At 43.3% G+C, this 20,235-nt stretch overlaps 1 protein-coding gene across 1 annotated transcript in view; it reads left to right on the plus strand.

The window, feature by feature from the left end:
* Positions 1–206: 206 nt before the first annotated feature.
* Positions 207–20,235, plus strand: part of LOC147430426 (dolichol-phosphate mannose synthase subunit 3-like) — a 76,470-nt gene continuing 56,441 nt past the window's right edge. The window contains exon 1 of the mRNA XM_086495734.1: positions 207–340. The gene's annotated coding sequence lies outside the window, so the exon portion shown is untranslated. The remainder of the gene's footprint in view (positions 341–20,235) is intronic.

The raw sequence follows: 20,235 nt of genomic DNA on the forward strand, positions 1-20,235 counted from the left end.
AGAAGAGAATTTGAACGTCGTAGGAAACTATCCCAAGTGACCTCAAAGAACTATCCGACGAGGAGAGTTGAATTCAAGACCTGGAAATTTACATAAGTTTTAGTTTAATTATCAAATTTTGACCAAAAAATGAGCTTCTTCTATTGCTTTTTTAATCTTGTTGCAATGGCGCCGCTCCTGCAAATCTAAGTCCTGCGCGCGCGCGTTGTTGCACCCCTCTTCCTCCCTCGCGAGCCTCAGCTGCCACATCTTCCTCCCTCGCCCTCTCCCTCAGCTACGCGCACACTCTGCTGATCTACCCGGCTCTACCGGCCAAGCGGCTGCAAACAGTTTATATAAGGTTGAGAGAGAGAGAGAGAGAGAGAGAGAGAGAGAGAGAGAGAGAGAGAGATATGAAATGAAATGAAATGTCATGTAGAATGTCTTCTAAAGGCCAAAATGACCCGAGACACCAAATTGATACAATCCTAGTGGATTGACAGATGATGAAATGAAATGTAATGTAATGTGTAGAGAGAGAGGAAGAGAAGAAGAAGAAGAAGAAGACGAGAATTTTTACGTCGTAGGAAACTATCCTAGTGGATTGGGAGATGATGAAATGAATTGTAATGTAATGTAGAGAGAGAGATGAAATGTTATGTTGAATGTCTTCCAAAGGCCAAAATGACCTGTGACACCAAATTGATACAATCCTAGTGGAGTTAATACAATGTTTGGGTTTAAAATAAAATAAAGTAAAATGAAAGCTAAAAGAACATGAGTGTTCGAGGATGTCGGACTTTAGGCTCTATCCGAGGATGTATTGTGCCAGTCTTTGAAGAGCATTGTTAATGGCCGTCTGTGAATAGTTGTATTGAACGACTCTCATGTTGTGCTAGAATAGTCTTGATCCTATGTATCCTATGACGGAGCTCCATCAATGTCATGGTGGTCCTCGTAGACGTAAGTGTCTAGCTCTCCCAAGCCCAATGGCTCTATTAGTCAGTATATCTTTGGTATGGGTGGATTTGGAGAGAGAGAGAGAGAGAGAGAGAAATCTTTAGTACACCCAAGGTCGATTGAGTCAAAAAGTTAAAATCCTAAAAACCAAGAAGGATTCTTCGACTCATGAAAACTTTGAGTCAAACCTAATTGGGTCTCCTCGCTCTAGGCAAAGCCTTTTCCCCCTACGGTCCCTGCGATGGGAAAATCCTTTGCCTCTCCTGCGGTTGGCATTGGCACCCTTTGCATCATCTATTAGGACGTGCATCCTCTGTCTTGTCTTTGTTGCTAGCAATGGTCCAAGGCTTCCCATCTACAACCACCTTGCCCGTTGTGGGCGCTCGTTGTTGGCTATGCATGCCGCCATTGTGCCCACAGCCTGTTTCCATGCTTGATGGCTTGCCTCAATGCTAGATTACGTTAGCATATTGCACTTGCTCTTGACCTGCCATGCCACTCTCATTCCACATAACCAATTGACGTGCCCTTCATTATCACACCATATCTAATTGCCCCTTGCTCCGAATGACAGTGCCACCACTTGCCTACTAGATGTAAGTGGCAAAGATGAGGGATGACTACGCTTTGAAGCATATGTGACGTATTATTGTGCTCAATACCTAGATAGGAGTACTTGCATAAAAAGACTTATTTATAAGAAACGTATCATGGTTTATTCAATAATTGATAGTAGACATAAGATCTATCATTTAAGGTTGATGCAGCAAATGCTCTCAAGTGCAATGTTTCTGTTTATAAAGTTTAATCTTTCAATGGGTTGTTTGGTAATGTGGTTTGATTTGATAAGTGAAGTTTTTCATGGTTGTTTATGAGCATGCCATTATTTGTGTCACAAACTGGTGACGTGGCTACCCTATACACACACACTGCTCTGCGGAATGCTGACGTGGCAGCTGTACAGTCTCTCAGAAATCCCGCTGCAGAATGCGCTGACAGCCAATGTATGGACGTTGTATGGATTTCTGCGCGTTTCATGGAGGCAGCAGCGGCAGATTTTGGACCTGCTTTTTTCTACAGAAATTAGCAAGGGAGAGAGAGAATTTTATTTAATTGCTTTATTTTTTTACCAAGCCTTGTGAGAGGAGATTTAATTGCTTTTTATGGGCAGCTTTTGGGACTCTTGCTTTTGGCATCTCTTGTAACTCTTTATAAGTGTGGCTTGGGCTCCCACTTCTCAGAGCATCTGGACGCAGAGTCAGAGAGTGGGACCCAGCCACTCCGTGTACTTTGTGCAACAGATTAATACAAAAAGAAATACCGAAAGGGGCGCCAGTCTTTGGGGCCAACATCTCTAAGCACGGAACTCCGCCGGGCCAGTGTCGAATCAATTGTGAACTGTGAACTTTTGAAGTGAATTCTTGTGGTGTCGCGGTAGAATCTTGACTTGGAGTGTCCAAGTCTATTACAGTGGTATCAAAGCGCGGCTGATTTCTCTGCTACCGGGACATCAGATCCTTTTTACGCGGCACTTGTGGATTCAGACAGAGATCAGTCGACTCCCTCTGCATATGGAGATGCGGGAAGAGATCATGAAGAAGATTCACGCGAGGAGTACGGCCCGTCCCGGCCTACTCCGGTGGAGCTTGAAGAGATGAAGTGTTGACGATTGATCGTCGATGCAGGAAAGATGATGTTAAATTTTGCGAAGGACCCAAAATTTGCAAAATTTATGACCCAGACCTCCTTCGACGAGGTGTATGCACAGTGGCAGCAAACCATAGAACCACCCCCCAAATCGGTACTCAAGAAATCTCCTACTCCATGGATGTTTACTGAGCAAGAATTAGAAGAGGTGCTTGATGCATGGATTTCTCAGCTTTTTGACGCGCATAACAAAATTGAAAAGCACAACAAAAAGCAGAAGAAAGGAACTGACTTCCCGGGTTATTTGGGTCGTCAATCTACTTTTGCCTCGGCAAGAAAGCACAAGAAGCATGTGCGGTTTGAAGGATTACCTAGTTCTTCTTCTCCTTCTTCTTCTGACAGTTCTTCTAGCTCTTCTGACTCGGGCGAATATGATAGAAAATGCAAAAAGTGAAGCAAAAAGCAACGCTTTGGAAAGGGCAAGAAAAAGGCAAAGAAGTCTAAATCTCGCCCAGTTTTGAACAGTTCTACAAAGGACTCGTCTTCGGATAGAAGTTTGGACTCCGATGACCGTAGATTTTATGCAAGGAAGGAGATTTTTTAGAAAGCCAATCAGTTTGACTTTCTGGAAGATAAAAGCAAGAAAGTTTGAGAGTTCAAAGAAGGTGGACAATCAATTAAATTTGATACGTTTTCTGGTTTTCGAGATGCTTCGAAGGCTTTGGCCTTCATACAACAGTTTGACATAGTTTTCTTTGGAGGGTGTTACTTAAGAGCACTCCAAGATTCGAAGGGCTACCTCTTACTTCAAGGGAAATGCTCAAACTTGGTGGTCCACGCTTCTATTGAACAAGCAAGCGCCATTTAAATGGCTGAAATTTAAAAGGCTTTTTATTTCTTTCCGGTTGACTCGGGAGTACGAACGTGACATATGAACTGCTTGGAACCATCTTCGGATGACAAGAGAGATTCATTGGATGCATATTGTGAGAGATTCTGGAGCTCTTTGCTATCGGCCTCTTCATTTAAGAAGATCTCATTCAAAGAACAGATTGAGCGGTTTACCTTGGGACTTTCTACAGAGATCCGAGATCACTGCTTAGAGCAAAAGTCAGATTCCATTCACAAATTGATGAGTAATGCGAAACGGGGTTTTGCTATTCACTCAGGCAGTTTGATCTAGCCCACAGATGAAATCATGACGTAGAGGAACGAACAAACTTCGAACAATGAAAGTAGAAAGAAGAAGAGCAACCCCAAAAAGAAAGAAAAGGATGCACGACCCAAGCTTACTCTTCGGGAGAGAGCTCTCTACATCAAAGAGGGGAAGTGCTTCGGATGCGGGAAACTGGGCATATCTCCGCGAAGTGCCCTAAAAAGGCACCGAAAGAACATAACAACAAGAACTCTCCACACTTATGTCGATTGCTTTTTAGAGGGCCTGCTAGGCGAGTTACCACCCGCTCGTCCTGAGGATCATACCATTGATCTGATACCTCGAAGCATACCACCGAACCGGCCACCTTAACGTGTGAGCCGAGCCCAGAATAAAGAAATTATGAACCAAGTGAAAGACCTCTTGGAGAAGGGTCTTGTCGAGCCTAGTACTTCACTGTACTGCTCTCCAGTGTTGTTGGTTTTGAAGATTGAAGGAAGACGGATCTTGGAGACTATGCATCGATTATAAAGCTCTCAACAAAATCACCATCAAGAACAGACTTTCGATTCCTAGGATCGATGATATTCTTGATCGACTACAGGGATCCTCGTGTATTAGCAAGATTGACTCGAAGAGCGGATATCATTAGATCCGAATCGCATCGGGAGATGTCTACAAGAAAGCTTTTCGGATGACTTTTGGGTTATTTGAATTTTTTTGGTGATGTCTTTTTGCCTAACCAATGCTCCTGCAACATTTAACCAGATGATGGACAAGATTTTTTGAGAGTACAGACTATTTGTTGGCACTTTCTTTGACGACATCATTGTTTTCTCCAAGGATGAGCCAGAACATAGAGAACATCTGCTACAAGTCTTTCAAGCATTACGAGATCGCAAGTTGGTGATAAGTGCGAAGAAAAGTCAAATTTTCCTACCCAAGATACATTTTTTGGGACACATTGTCTCAGTAGCAGGAGTGTAGATGGACCCGGCCAAGATAGAGACTATCCGTGATTGGCCCGATTTTGAAGAATGTCCATGAAGTTAGAAGCTTCTTGGGCTTGTGTTCATATTACAGGCGGTTCATTAGAAAGTTTAGAGAGGTGGCTTCCCCTTTGCATATCTTGTCACAGAAAGAAGTCCCTTTCTCGAGGGGACCCACAGAGGTGACTGCCTTTCAGACATTGAAAGAGAAATTGACTTCAGGACCAGTTTTGACTTTGTCGGATTTGCAGAAGTTATTCGAAGTATATTGTGATGCTTGTGGTCGTAGTCTGGGTGCGGTCTTAATGCAAGAATGCCATGTCATTGCCTACAAAAGCCGATTGTTTTCAAGGCCGGAATTGACAACACAGATTCATGAGAAAGAGCTTTCGGCGGTTATCCATGCTCTTACTCAGTGGCGACATTACCTACTCAGAGCGGATTTTATTGTCTTTAAAGACCATCAGAGTTTACGCTACTTCTTGTCACTGAAGCAGCTATCAAAAAAGCAGATGCGGTGGGCGAACATCTTGTCACAGTTTTACTTCTTGATTGTCCATGTGCAAGGACAAAAGAATTTGGTGGCGGATGCTTTGTCCCAGAAGCCGTTGGTTCTGGCTATTTCCGCGATACATCATAGGAGCTTCGAGGATATGGTCGATCAGTATGTCACAGAAACAAATTTTGCAGATATTTTCACTCGGCAATGGGGAGATAGTACCGGGATATTCCATTCTGGATGGCTACTTGTTGAGGAAAACCATGTTGTGTGTTACACAGCCATTGAGAAAGGTTATGACTGAATGCCATTGTCCACCTTTTACGGGTCACCGCGGCATTGCTACCACCAGGGTAGTTTTCGTACGACGTACGGAACGTCTCGTTCCGTACTGCGGGTCACGTACTGTCCCGTACGTTTCGTACGTTTTGTACGTTTTTTTTTTTTTGGGCAAAATTCACAATTGTGAATGGATTACATTGAGCAGCCCAACTCTCTCTCTCTCATGCTCTAGCCTCTTCCTATTTAAGCAATGCCTCTCCATCTTGTTCTCCAACACTTCCAAGCTCTCAATGCTCATTGCTCTCAAGCTCTCAATGCTCATTGCTCTCAATGCTCTCACTGCTCAATGCTCCCATGTTCTAGCTCTCAAGTGACAAGCTCTAGAGACTAGAGTCTTGCCTCTCCATCTTCTCTCCATTGGGTCTCTCCCTCTCAAGCTCCCATTGAAGATCTCATAATGTCAAGTTTCTTTAAGTGTAAAGTATAAACCCAAGGGCGTGAGCCTTAGACGTAAGAATTCTTTGTTTTTTAATTTTGAACGTACGTAACGTCATCGTACATCTTAATATTTTTTAGTTCGTTTAGTACCGCACATCATCGTACGTGTACAAAACGTACGGGACCGTACGAGACCACTATGGCTACCACCTTGAGAGGTGTGGAGAGATACTTATTTGGCGGAGACTCAAGAAGGACGTGGACGATTTTGTATGCAGTTGCTTGGTATGCCAGAAGGTCAAGTTTGACAGGCATAAAGTATAGGATTGTTACAGCCTTTACCTATACCCACCCGCCCTCGGGAAAGTATTGCAATGGATCTCATTTTTAATCTCCCGAGAACACAGAGTGGTCACGATGGTATCTGAACTGTTATTAAGAGATTTAGCAAGCAAGCTCATTTCATTCCAGTGAAGAAAACAGTCAAGCCGGATTACTTAGCGAGACTGTATGTGGCCCAAATCTTCAGATTACATAGCATGCCTGAGACGATTGTCTTCGACAGGGACCCCAGATTCACGAGTTTGTTTTGGAAGGCTATTTGGGAGAACATTGGTACGCGGTTGCAGTTCTTGTCATCGTTCCACCCGCAGACTGACCGGCAATCAGACATTGCCAATTCAGTGGTACTAGATTTATTGAAGTCTTACATCTCAGATGAGAAGACTCGATGGGGAAAGTATTTACCTTTGGTTGAATTTGCCTACAATAATACGATACACTCTTCGACGGGGAAGGCGCCATTTGAGATTATTGAAGGTGCTGCGAAGGTTCCACCCTTCCTAAGCACGAAAGATAATATTTTTGAAGCCGATGAGTACACGCGTGACTTGGACACGGCTTTTGCCAAGGTCGAGAGGCTTTGCAAAAATCTCAAGAAAGACAGAGAAAGGCAGCACATCACCATCATCGTGATTTGAAATTGAAGGAGAATGATTGGGTGCTCTTACGTTTTGAGAAGGCACGCCTGAGAAAGAAAAAGGGGAAAAGAGGTTTTTTCCAAAGGTTATTATGCGATACTACGGACCTTTTCAGATTTTTGAAAAGATAAATGATGTCTCCTTTAGACTGAAGCTGTCCGATACTTGGAGGATTCACAATGCTTTTCATGTGAGTCTCTTGAAGTCTTTTAAAGGCGATGTGCCCGAAGATGGGGAGCCTGATGAGCAACCCGAAGTGGAAGAAAACGAGGAGATCCTTGATCTAGAACAGATACTGGCACATAAAGACAGAAAGATTAAGGGTAAAGTGATAAGGCGGTTCTTGGTTAAATTCAAGAACTATCCTGCATTGGATGCGAAGTGGATGGAGGAGGAGGACCTAGCAGATTGGGTGGAATCTGGTGCGCGGGTATGCACAAGAGGGAGTTGCTCCACTCCTTTGTCAACAGATGCCTCGATTTTTTATATTAAAGTCATTGATGTCTCTTTGAGTTTCAGGGATACTGTGGGCTGACAAATTCTGCTATATGACTGTATGAACTGGAATTCCCGATAATATGATATTGATTAGTTCTTGACTTGTTTAAGTGCAGGAACTGATAGACGGAACGACTGCAACATTTTGGTCTGAACGGTCTCATAGACATGGTTGCAATAAGGATTAGTCAATCGGGCATCTCTGAGGTCCCGATTGGATCTAGATGCGATTGCTAAATACGTTGCCGATAAATCATGGTCTGAGATCCGAATGAATTTGTGAATGTGATTTGTCAAGTGATGTCCTGTGATGTGACTGCCGATTGGTACATGTGCTAGATGTGTGTTCCTAGTGCGTCAGTACTAACAATTAGTGTCTGCTCACACAGTTTATGGCCTTTGTCTGTTTTGCAAGCGTAATCGAGGGCGATTACAATACTTTCAAGAGGGGGGTATGTCACAAACTGGTGACGTGGCTGCCCAGTACACACACACACACACACACCCGCCCGTGGCTAAAATGCTCAGGCAGCAGTGATGTCGCAGCAATGTACGGACCCTCCGCAAATTGCGGTGCAAAAAGCGATGGCAAGCAGTGTACGGCTGGGCTGACGTGGCAACTGTTTTATTCTACGCAAATGCTGAATTCTACGCAAAGGCTTTGACCTACTTTATTCTACGCAAATTGCAAGAGAAAGAGAGAGGGCTTTATGTGAATTGCTTTATTTTACTTAATAAGGCTTGAGAGTGGAATTGCTTTATTTTTGAAAGCTTTTGGGGCTGTGCTTTTGGCATCCCTTGTGAACTCTTTATAAGTGTGGCTTGGGCTCTCACTTCTCAGAGCATTTGGACACAGAGTCTGAGAGTGAGACCCAACCACTTCTGTGTACTTTGTGCAACAGATTAATACAAAAAGAAATACCGGAAGGGGCGCCGGTCTTTGGGACCAATATCTCTAGGCACGGAACTCCGCCGGGCCGTGTCGACTCAATTGTGAACTGAACTGTTTTGAAGTGAATTCTTGTCGTGTCGCGTTAGAATCTTGACTTGGGATTGTCCAAGTTTGTTACATATCCAGTCGAATACTTCACCAGACTGCTCTCCGATGTTGTTGGTTTTAACGAAAGATGGATCTTGGAGAATGTGCATTGATTATATAGCTCTCAATAAAATCACCATCAAGAACAGGTTTTCGATTCCAAGGATCGATGATATTCTTGATATACTACAGGGATCCTCATGTTTCAACATGATCGATTTGAAAAGCGAATATAATCAGAGCCGAATCGCGTTAGGAGATGTCTACAAGAGAGCTTTTCGAACGAGCTTCGGTTTATATGAATTTTTGGTGATGCCTTTTGGCCTTACCAATGCTCCAACGACTTTTAACCGAATGATGGATAGGATTTTCAGAGAGTACAGATCTTTTGTTGGCATTTTCTTTGATGACATTATAGTCTTTTCCAAGGATGAGTCAGAACATAGACAACATCTGCTATAGGTCTTTCAAGCATTGCGAGATCACAAGTTGGTGATCAATGCCAAGAAGAGTGAATTTTTCTTAGCAAAGATACACTTTTTGGGACACATCATCTCAGCAGCAGGAGTACAGATGGAACCGGTCACAGATTGAGACTATACGTGATTGGCTCGATTTGAAGAATGTCCATGAAGTTAGAAGCTTCTTGGGCTTATGTTCTTATTACCTGCTGTTCATTAGAAAATTTGCAGAGGTTGCTTTCCCTTTGCATATCTTGACACAAAAAGGAGTCTCTTTCTCGTGGGGACCCACAGAGGTGACTGCCTTTCAGACTTTGAAAGAGAAATTGACTATGGGACCAATTTTGACTTTGCTGGATTTGCAAAAGTCATTCGAAGTATATTGTGATGCTTGTGGTCGTAGTCTGGGTGTGGTCTTAATGCAAGAAGGCCATGTCATTGCCTATGAGAGCCGATTGTTTTCAAGGCCGGAATTGACAACACAGATTTATGAGAAAGAGCTTTTGGCGGTTATCCACGCTCTTACTCAGTAGCGACATTACCTACTCGGAGCGTATTTTACTGTCTTCACAGACCATCAGAGTTTACGCTGCTTCTTGTCACAGAAGCAGCTATCAGAAAAGCAGATGCGGTGGGCTAACATATTGTCACAATTTCACTTTCAGATTGTCCATGTGCAAGGACAGAAGAACTTAGTGGCAGATGCTTTGTCCCTGAAGCCGTTAGTCTTGGCTATTTCCACGATTCATCATAGAAGCTTACAGGACATGGTCGATCAGTAGGCCATAGATCCAGATTTTTTAGATGTATTCAGTCAAATACAGAATGGGGAGGTAGTAGCAAGATATTCCATTCGGGATGGCTACTTGATGAAGAAAACGATGTTGTGCGTCACATAGCCGTTGAGGGAAAAGGTTATGACTGAATGCCTGTCACAAACGGGGGCGCATAACAATATAAAATATACTCGGATAAATAGAATTTATCAAATAATACTGAAGCCAGAGGATATAGAGAGAAATAAATTGAGAGAGTGAGAAGATCGACACAGTACTGGGGACCAGAAGATGGGCTGGTCCCCCTCCTTAAAGAGAATTCTTTATTAGGGAGAATCTTTTTACAAGCATAAGAACCGGAGAAAACCCCTCCGTTCTAAATCTCTGTCCCGATGGTCGTTCCTTCCCGTAAGGGAAATCCGAGAGACGAGCTCTCAATCCTTTTTCCGTCTGTACTCGGAGTCGAGACTCCGCAGACAATTTCCGAATTCCGTTCCCGGAATTCCCAAGCGTAGGCCGAAGCCTTCTCGCTTCTCCTTCGCGATGAAGTACCTACAAACACATACGCAAACACGCGACAATAATTCATATGGCGAATCCACAATAGATACCTGTTGCTCTTGCCGGGAAAAGCGACTTCCGTGCTTCGTAGTCTCGCGATCTCTTGCGTTATCTAGCGGCAGAGTCTTCTCTTGCTGACGTTGGTAACTCCTTTTCAGTGAGGGCATGTGGTGCTTTTATAGCTCCTTGACCACGGCACGAATAGCTGCTCGTGTAGAGATCGCGGCCGTTTTTTTTTTTTTTCAATTTTTTTTTTTCTGTTCTACCCGAAATAGGGAGAGAGAATTCGTTGGCTGGTTTTGTTGTTTTATTATTAAGTGGCTGCCCACTTATTAAGTGGACGGCTGGCATATTTTAAAATTGGTCTGAACCTGCCCAAAAACTCAATAAAACCTTATAAGTTTAAAACAATGCTTTTCACAACACTTTCCAGGGTTCTGGATGCAACTACATGCACAAATGCAATGCAGACATAGATTCCTCGCGGGAAAGCGTCTGCTCTTCCCGGAAAACTCGTTAAAATATTCCGCTTTTTAAGAAAAGCTTCTCAGAACCCATCTTTATTCTTGTGCTTGCGTCTTTACGCGTATTCCTCTTTTCCAGTTCGGATGATCTCTCGACTATGGATATTCCCTTTCTAATGCACCCGTCACCCACCTTGTGACGCATCAGAAATACCCATCACCTAGTCCTTTCCTACCGAACTTACGGTACAATCCCCTTCACGATGCTCTATGTCACCCATCCTATGACGCATCAAAGATGTCCATTCCCAGATGGTCGGATACTTCTTTCCGATGCTCCTTGTCACCCATCCGATGTGACGCATCAGAAGTACCCGTTCCTGGTGGCCTTACATATATTCTCGTTCTCAGTGCTCCCGTCATTACTTTCAATGACGCACTAGGAATACTCTGTACTCGGATGTTTCCAGTGAGAAAAACCCTCTCACTTAAAATTCCAATAATTTATTTAGTATTATTTGTCCTGGTGTTCGAAGCGAGAAAAACCCTCTCACTTATAAATCCAATAATTCATTTAGAATTATTTTTATGTGAGATAAAGCCAATTTAGCAACATCCCTCTCACTTATAAACAGTTGTCCTCAACTGTAGAGGTCCAACTGAACTGCCGGAGAGAAGTCGGAAAAATTCCAAATCTTGCTCAATGGTGAGTTGAGCTGGTCCTTTCTCAGTACAAAACTTAAAAAGTAAATTAAACAAAAATTTCATAATTCAATACTTACCTTACCAGTTCATGTCCATGTCCTTCCTCTAGTACTTCGAGGATATCCTTCACCATTCATCAAACTTACGAGCCATGTAAGAACTCGTCATTCGCGTCTTTCCGAGAATCCGTTAACTCAATTCCAACTTCTCAATCCCAAGAAGAATAATCCTCCTAAAAATCAATTTAGGACTATGTCCTTGCGCATAACCTTGCGCTATTAGTCCTGAGGATATTAAACCTCTTTTGTCCTCCCGCATAGGGCATGTCGAGAGCATTAAGCTCAGGTGAATCTTCCTATGGCGCACAAAGTGTGCCATCTTACCAAAGTAAGTTCTTATTCCGAAGCCTTTGCTTTGGGTAGGCCAATTGTTCTGATCCAAAGTTTCCTTATCTGAGACTTTGTTAACTTGATTCCATCTTCTCAAATTCGATAAGAATAATCTTCCTAGAAAACAATCTAGGTATCTGTCCTTGTGCATAATCCTGCGTTGTTAGTCCAGCGGGTATTAAACCTCTTGTGTCCTCCCACATAGGGAATGCCCAAATCATAGAGCATTAAGCTCGATGTCTTTCTTTCACAATTTGTGATCACCTTAAAGAAGGTTCTTGTTCCGGGCCGTCGCTCAACGTAGGTGGACTGTTCCAATCAGAAGATTCCTTGTGCACGGCGGCACTTCCTTCCAATCTTTTCCTCCTGCGAGTTATTACCACTAGCAGTGTTTTCCGGACGCCCATTAGAGTCTCTTCCTTACAGAATCATAAAAAATGATTCACCTTGCGAGCATCAATGATGCCTTGCAAAATCTCAGGCAGATAGGATTCTAGCCATAGCATTTTCTGAACGTACGTTCAAACCCGGTTCACAATAGAGCGAACCCTCTTTGATTCTTACCATTTTGAAATGGTTGGCAAACTATATTCTTACGAATATAATAGTTCGAATTTATTCCAGCAGCGTGTAAAGGCTACTTGACCTGCTCATGGAGAAACATATACCGCAACCAAAAGTTGCTATTGTAATGGTAAAAGCACATAGCGTACTCAATGATCAACGACCATCAGAAAACCTCCTCTCCGTAGAGAAACTCAAATTCCTTGTACCGAACACATCTCAAATAGAGATTCTCGTGTCGGAATATCCTTGTGCGCAAAAAGGCGCTCAAGAGAGTATAACAAACTCTCATCCAGTTCCTTGGCATAGGTCTGCATCTTCGTGTGTTATCCATGTACTCAAAGGTGTACATAATTCTTAAGCTGTGTTAGAGTTTCGGTGAACCTGGGAAATTTCCTTCCCTTCGTAAGATCCTTAGAGCGAAGACGCTCAACCTGACGATCCCTTGGCTCGATCTTAGAGCAAAAGCCGCTCATCAAATAAACTAGGATTTCAATCCTTGGATTCCTCGAGCATAGGCCGTAGTCGTCACTTTTTCCTTCCCTCGTAAAGAGTGTTCATTCACTTGTGCGAAAAGCACTACCATGTCTTCCCTGACTGGGTAGAGGGTGTGGGCTTAAAGAGTATTCAAGCTTAATGAAAGCTTTTCTCTGCTGAAAAGCTTAGAATGGTTCCTTCATAATTTTCCTACCCACAGTAGCAGGTAATCTATTCGAGAATTACCGGATACCAGATCAATAGTTGACCTTCCGGCTAGTTGAGCAAACCAATTCATCTTAGAAAACAATGTTTCAAATTGATCCTACTCTCATAAACACTAGAGAGTGACTAGTCCTGGTCAGACATAACCATACCTCGTGCAAAAGAGCAAACAAGCACCATGCACTTTATGATTTCCTCAAAGATGTAACTTTGATCAAAGACTTGCCTTCTCACTTAGAGTTTGAGGGTCTTCTATTCAAGAATTCAAGAGTTAGATTGAATTCCTTTACTCCAAACTTTCTGTGTTCAATGGTTCTCGTCCCACTGCAGGGATTGTATTCTATGTACATCAAGGTGTACACTTTCAGCTTTTATTGTTGACTCCACCATCTGCTGCAAAGTATCTTGTAGATTGGTTTACAAAATTCGGGCAAAAGTCCTTCGTTACATTTGTTCATCTTTCCTTCCTCGAAGAGGATCAAGAATGGAGCTACCTTGGCAAGAGTGAACCACTACTTGCTTTGACTCGCTCGTGTTCCTATTCGGCAAACCAATCCCAATCTTCTTGAATGCCTTCCTCAAAGCGTAGAGGAAAAAAAAAATTGTCCGAAAATTCAGCCTTGAATTGAATCCAAGTCTTGTTGTAAGTTCCTTGCAAAGCTTTGGTATACCACCAAGTACTTGCAATCCCCCTTGAGGTGTTTGGTCACATGCCTCACCTTTTACGCTTTTCAGAAATTGCCGCTTGCAAAGGCAACTTCAAACTGTCAAATGAAAGCGTTAGCTTTTGGGACATCTTCCCATCGGTCAAAAGTATCAAACTTGATTGGAGTGTTCTGAGGTCTAAAGACCTTCTTCATATCCTTCCCAGAATGACGGGATTTCTTGGGTATGGTTATGGATTGATGTTCATGGATATTTTCTGGATTCTGAAGGATCTCGAGCATTCCGCTCCTTGGATTCTCTAGGTTCTTGAGCATCATGCTCTTGTTGCCTTCTTAGAGAATCCCAAGTCTTGTGTCGACTTCTTGCAGAGAGAAAAAAATTCCAACTCTGCGAGCTTTTTCCTGTAGGACTTAGGTTTCCGCCTGCTTACTTCTCTCTTGGCTTGTCATGGCTTCTTCCCGTACCTTCCCAGAGTCATCCTCCTTTACAGAGAAAGAGAGGAGACCATACCACTGTCACAAACGGGAGCGCATACCAATATAAAATATACTCGGATAAATAGAATTTATCAAATAATACTGAAGCCAGAGGATATAGAGAGAAATAAATAGAGAGAGAGAGAGAGTCAGAAGATCGACACATTACTATGGACCAGAAGATGGGCTGGTCCCCCCCCTTAAAGAGAATTCTTTATTAGGGAGAATCTTTTTACAAGCACAAGAACCGGAGAAAACCCCTCCGTTCTAAATCTCTGACCCGATGGTCGTTCCTTCCCGTAAGGGAAATCCGAGAGACGAGCTCTTAATCCTTTTTCTGTCTGTACTCGGAGTTGAGACTCCGCAGACAATTTCCGAATTCCGTTCTCGGAATTCCCAAGCGTAGACCGAAGCCTTCCCACTCCTCGTTCACGATGAAGTACCTGCAAACACACACGCAAACACGTGACAACAATTCGTATGGCGAATCCACAATAGATACCTGTCGCTCTTGCCGGGAAAAGCGACTTCCGTGCTTCGTAGTCTCGTGATCTCTTGCGTTATCTAGCGGCAAAGTCTTCTCTTGCTGACGTTGGTAACTCCTTTTTAGTGAGGGCATGTGGTGCTTTTATAGCTGCTTGACCACGGCACGAATAGCTGCTCGCGTAGAGATCGCGGCCGTTTTTTTTTTTTTTTTCTGTTCTACCCGAAATAGGGAGAGAGAATTCGTTGGCTAGTTTTGTTGCTTTATTTTTTTAGTGGCTGCCCACTTATTAAGTGGATGGCCGGCATATTTTAAAATTTGTCTGAACCTGCCCAAAAACTCAATAAAACCTTATAAGTTTAAAACAATGCTTTTTACAACACTTTCCAGGCGTCCCTGGATGCAACTACATGTACAAATGCAATGCAGACATAGCTTCCTCGTGGGAAAGCGTTTGCTCTTCTCGGAAAACTCGTTAAAATATTCCGCTTTTTAAGAAAAGCTTCTCAGAATCCATCTTTATTCTTGTGCTTGCGTCTTTACGCGTATTCCTCTTTTCCACTTCGGATTTCCTCTCGACTATGGATATCCCCTTTCTGATGCACCCGTCACCCACCTTGTGACGCATCAGGAATACCCATCACCTAGTCCTTTCCTACTGAACTTACGGTACAATCCCCTTCACGATGCTCTATGTCACCCATCCTATGATGCATCAGAGATGATCGTTCTCGGATGGTCGGATACTTCTTTCCGATGCTCCCTGTCACCCATCCGATGTGACGGATCAGAAGTACCCGTTCCTGGTGGCCTTACATATATTCTCGTTCTCAGTGCTCCCGTCATTACTTTCAATGACGCACTATGAATACTCTGTACTCGGATGTCTCCAGTGAGAAAAACCCTCTCACTTAAAATTCCAATAATTCATTTAGAATTATTTTTCCTGGTGTTCCAAGCGAGAAAAACCCTCTCACTTATAAATCCAATAATTCATTTAGAATTATTTTTATGTCAGATAAAGCCAATTTAGCAACAATGCCACTGTCCACCATTTACGGGTCACCGCAGCATTGACACTACCTTGAAAGGTGTGGAGCGATACTTCTTTTGGCCGAGCCTTAAGAACGATGCAGACTATTTTGTACGCAGTTGCTTGGTATGCCAAAAGGTCAAGTTTGACAGGCATAAAGCACAAGGATTGTTACATCCTTTACCCATTCCCACCCGCCTCTGGAAAAGTATTGCTATGGATTTCATTTTTGATCTCCCGAAGACACAGAGTGGGCACGATGGTATTTGGACTGTTATTGACAGATTTAGCAAGCAAGCTCATTTCATTCCAGTGAAGAAAACAATCAACAACCCCGATCATTTAGTGAGACTGTTCATTGCCCAGATATTCAAATTACATGGCATGCCTGAGACAATAGTCTCTGACAGAGATCCCCGATTCACGAGTTTGTTTTGAAAGGCTATTTGGGAGAAAATTGGCACACGGTTACAGTTCTCGTCGTTTTTCCACCCATAGACAGATGGGCAATCTGAGATTGCAAATTCAGTCGTACTGGATTTATTGAAGTCTTACATTTCTGATCAGAAGTTTCAATGGGAAAAGTTTTTGCCCTTGGTGGAATTTGCCTACAATAACATGATCCACTCTTCGACGAGGAAGGCACCATTTGAGATTATTGAAGGTGCTACGAAGGTTCCACCCTTCCTAAGCACGAAAGATAAGATTTTTGAAGTTGACCAGTATATGAGGGACTTGGACTCTGCTTTTGGCAAGGTCCGGGAGGCTTTAGCAAAATCTCAAGAAAGACACAAGAAGGCAGTAGATCGACACCGTCGTGTTTTGAAATTAGAGGAAGACGATTTGGTGCTCTTACGATTTGAGGGCCATGTCGAGCTAATTGTGAATTGTGAACTATTTTGAAGTGAATCTCTGCTGTGTCGCGGTAGAATCTTGACTTGGGGTGTCCAAGTTTGTTACATTTGTGCTTGTCATCTTTCACAATTGATACAAAATCTTCCAATCCTTTCTTAATAATACATGCTACCCCTCCTTGTGTCTTTGTTGCTTGAGATTCTTTGACCACATCAATGAATGTACATTGTAATCCTCCATGCTGTCCTGTGTATCATTCTCCCAAGTTTAAGCAAGAAGTACAACATTGGCTTTGCTTGTTAGTTCATCAATGCCAACCCCCGTATTTCATGGGTATCCATTGCAATTCTAGAAGCATATTTTCAATTGTAACTCGGTCGCATAGGTCAAGCATCCCTATTTGCTCAAGGGACTTTCCTCCTCCTTGGGCACATTTTCTTCGTGAGAGATCTCCTTGTTTTTCTTATTCTTTTCCTCATATGCCTTGCGACGCATATTTTGTTGCTTAATAGTGCCATCTTCACATACAAAACATTTTGTCTCCCGTAAATAGATCCAACTATTATCAAGGATAATCTTTTGTTTGGTCTCATCCGGCATGGTGCATACAATTGGCCGTTTTCCCGAGCGAGGAGCTCCTTGCTTACCGACTTTATGTGCTCCATAATCCATAATTCCGGACATGCCAAAGTGGGGTTTGAAGAAAGCTTCGGTAACAATGGTAAGAGAAGGAGGTGTCTCTAACTTCTCTTCTGGAATTCCACGAATAACAATGTTCTTGGAACATCGCTCTCGTTTCTTCAACTCCCCATATCCACATTCTCAACGTCATTCTTTGTTTGAACCATAGCTTGCGTGAGTAAGGAATTAGGAACCACATTGTTACCACATACATCAGCCCAAGACTTGCTTGTGCATACATTTTTCATGTCTCATACATCCCGGCTCATGGTGTCAAATTTCTCCTGTTTCAATACATGACCATGCTTTACTTTGCTCATGCGCTCTTTCAAAGCATTCAAGTCCACAAGAGAGCGTTTACATTCCTTGACTTCCTCTTCAAGTTGCATCAAACGTGTTGTTTGCGTCTCAAGTGTCCTCTTGAGATTCTTATTCTCAACCACAAGTACCCTTAGTGTGCCATTCTCCATTGCAAGTGCCCGTAAGTCTTTGCCTTGTTTGTTTACAGTCTCTTGCAACGATACCAAGTATGCCATGATCATGGTTTCCGATGTTGTTGGTTGGGTGGTTGTGTTGCTATCTCAACACTTACGAGATTTTGGATCATTTTCCACAATGGTTGTGGACCTTGTTGAAGAAGAACCCTTGCAAGTGCCGGAAGACATTGTATGTAAAATAAGAGATGAGAGTCAACTTTCCTGAACCTGTTCACTGTTACAAAAATGCCTTCCATAACTTTGAAAATTTTTGTCTTTATATCAATGCGTAGAGGGTGTCATGCTCTTGGATTGAGGTTATAGATCACCCAAATTCGGATGAAGAAGTTATGATCAAAAGAGTGAATTGCTGTCTACTAGGTCAAAAATTGGCTGCACGAGAGAGAGAGAGAGAGAGAGAGAGAGAGAGAGAGAGAGAGAGAGAGAGAGAGTAGCTTCTAGCATTGCCTGCCCTAGTTTGGATCAAGGAGGGTTTGTTAGATTGTTGTCCTCTTAGGGCATATCAAAGGTGTAAGTTTGAATGGTTTTCACCTAGAATCAAACCGCCTTTTGTAGGTCGGCCAAAATCCCTCGATTGAGGCCATAATTTCTGTTTGTCATAAAGCCTATATATGAGTTCTTTCTGTAAGGTGCAGCGGAAGTGAATGTTGAACTTTGCTCAAGATGAGTGCTCTGAATTGTGCTCAAGGGTTCCTTTTACTTACGGAAGGGAGAGCCTTCCATTCCTTTAGTGAGAGAGTGCAAGTGGTCACAAATAGAGTTGATAAACACTGGGAATGAAGGTGCTGAGACTGAGAGATAGAGAGAGAAGAGAATACGACACCAGAATGTCGTAAAACCCTCCTCCGAAGGCCCCACTCTCTATGATTGCACAAATTTCTACAATGCAATGGACTCACCGACGATGTCGACGCCGATGAGGATGACGACGAGACGGGCTGAAATCTGAAAACGCTAATGGTTGAAATCTGCAAATCTTGTATTTGTTGAATTTAGACTCTATGTCGGTGACGACGGCGACAACGACGACGCGCTGAAAACGCAGATGCTGAAATTTGCATTTTTTTGGCTGAATCTGCAAACTTCGGTCGATCTGACCGTGCGGCGAGGATCTGCTGCGGGAAGGTGAGATCTGCGAGGTTTGGGACTTCTACTGCGGGATTTGACTGCTGCAAACTGAAAACGTTGATGCTTCTGGGGGTTCTGTCGCGAAGGAACTGCAAAACGCTGGGCTGACGGTCTGATTTGAGGTTCTGCTGGAGAAACGCTAGGTATCTGCAAGTTGCAAAACGCTGGCTGGTTTGTAACTGCTGAAAACGCTGGCTGTTCTTGTGGCTGAAAACGCTATGTCTCCTATGTAAGGTGCAGCGGAATGAATGTTGAATTTTGCTCAAGATGAGTGCTCCGAACTGTGCTCAAGGGTTCCTTTTACTTACGGAAGGGAGAGCCTTTCGTTCCTTTAGTGAGACAGTGCAAGGGACACAAACAAAGTGAATGGACACAATGAATGGAAGTGCATGAGACTGAGAGATAGAGAAGAGAATACGACACCAGAGACGTTGTAAAACCCTCCTCCGAAGGTCCCTCTCTCTCTGGCGAGAGTGGTCTACTTATGATTGCACAAATCTCTACAATGCTTGGACTTGCCGACGATGTCGACGACGATGAGGACGACGATGAGACGGGCTGAAATCTGAAAATCTTTATCTGCTGAATTCTGACTCTATGTCGATGACGATGTCGATGACGACAGTACGACGATGACGCGCTGAAAACGCAGATGCTAAAATCTGCGTTTTCCGGGCTGAATCTGTAAACCTTGTGGAATCTGACCGTGCGGTGAGGATCTGCTGCGGGAAGGTGAGATGTGCGAGGTTCGGGGCTTGATTTGCGAGTGCTGAAGGCTGAAAACTGAAAATGCTGGTGGTTCTTGATGTTCCGTCTCGGTGAATTTGCAAAACGCTGGGGCTGATCTGCAAACCAAAAACGCTAGGGCTGATTTGAAGTCTTCTTGCAAAAATGCTAGGGCTTTTGCCGGTTCTATTGTTTCCGGATGTCTTACAAATGCAAAACGCTAGGCTGATTTGTGGTTCTACTATCGCTGGGAATCTGCAAGTGCAAAAACGTTGGCTGATCTGGGTTCTTGATGCAAAACGCTAGCCTCGTTGCTGTGTAGCAAAAATGCTAGGCCTTGCTGGGGTTCCTGCTGAGAAGGTGCCTGTTGAACCGAAGCTCCTGCTGCCTCTTCTGCCAGAAAGTGCTAGCGCTAGGTTTCTTATTTACATCCTTGTCAAAATTCCCCTACCTAGTTCCCAACAAAAGTCACTTAAAAATAATAAGTGAAAAATGTCAAAAATAGGAAAAATAGGTCTATGCACTGTAAAAATGCTCCTGATGGATTCTGATGATCATGCTGTGTGCAACCAGAGGATATGCATCTAATCTAAGTGCCTG

This window comes from Adiantum capillus-veneris, chromosome 22 (assembly GCF_014529385.1).
Source record: "Adiantum capillus-veneris isolate H3 chromosome 22, ASM1452938v2, whole genome shotgun sequence".
NCBI classification, from domain to species: Eukaryota; Viridiplantae; Streptophyta; class Polypodiopsida; order Polypodiales; family Pteridaceae; genus Adiantum; species Adiantum capillus-veneris.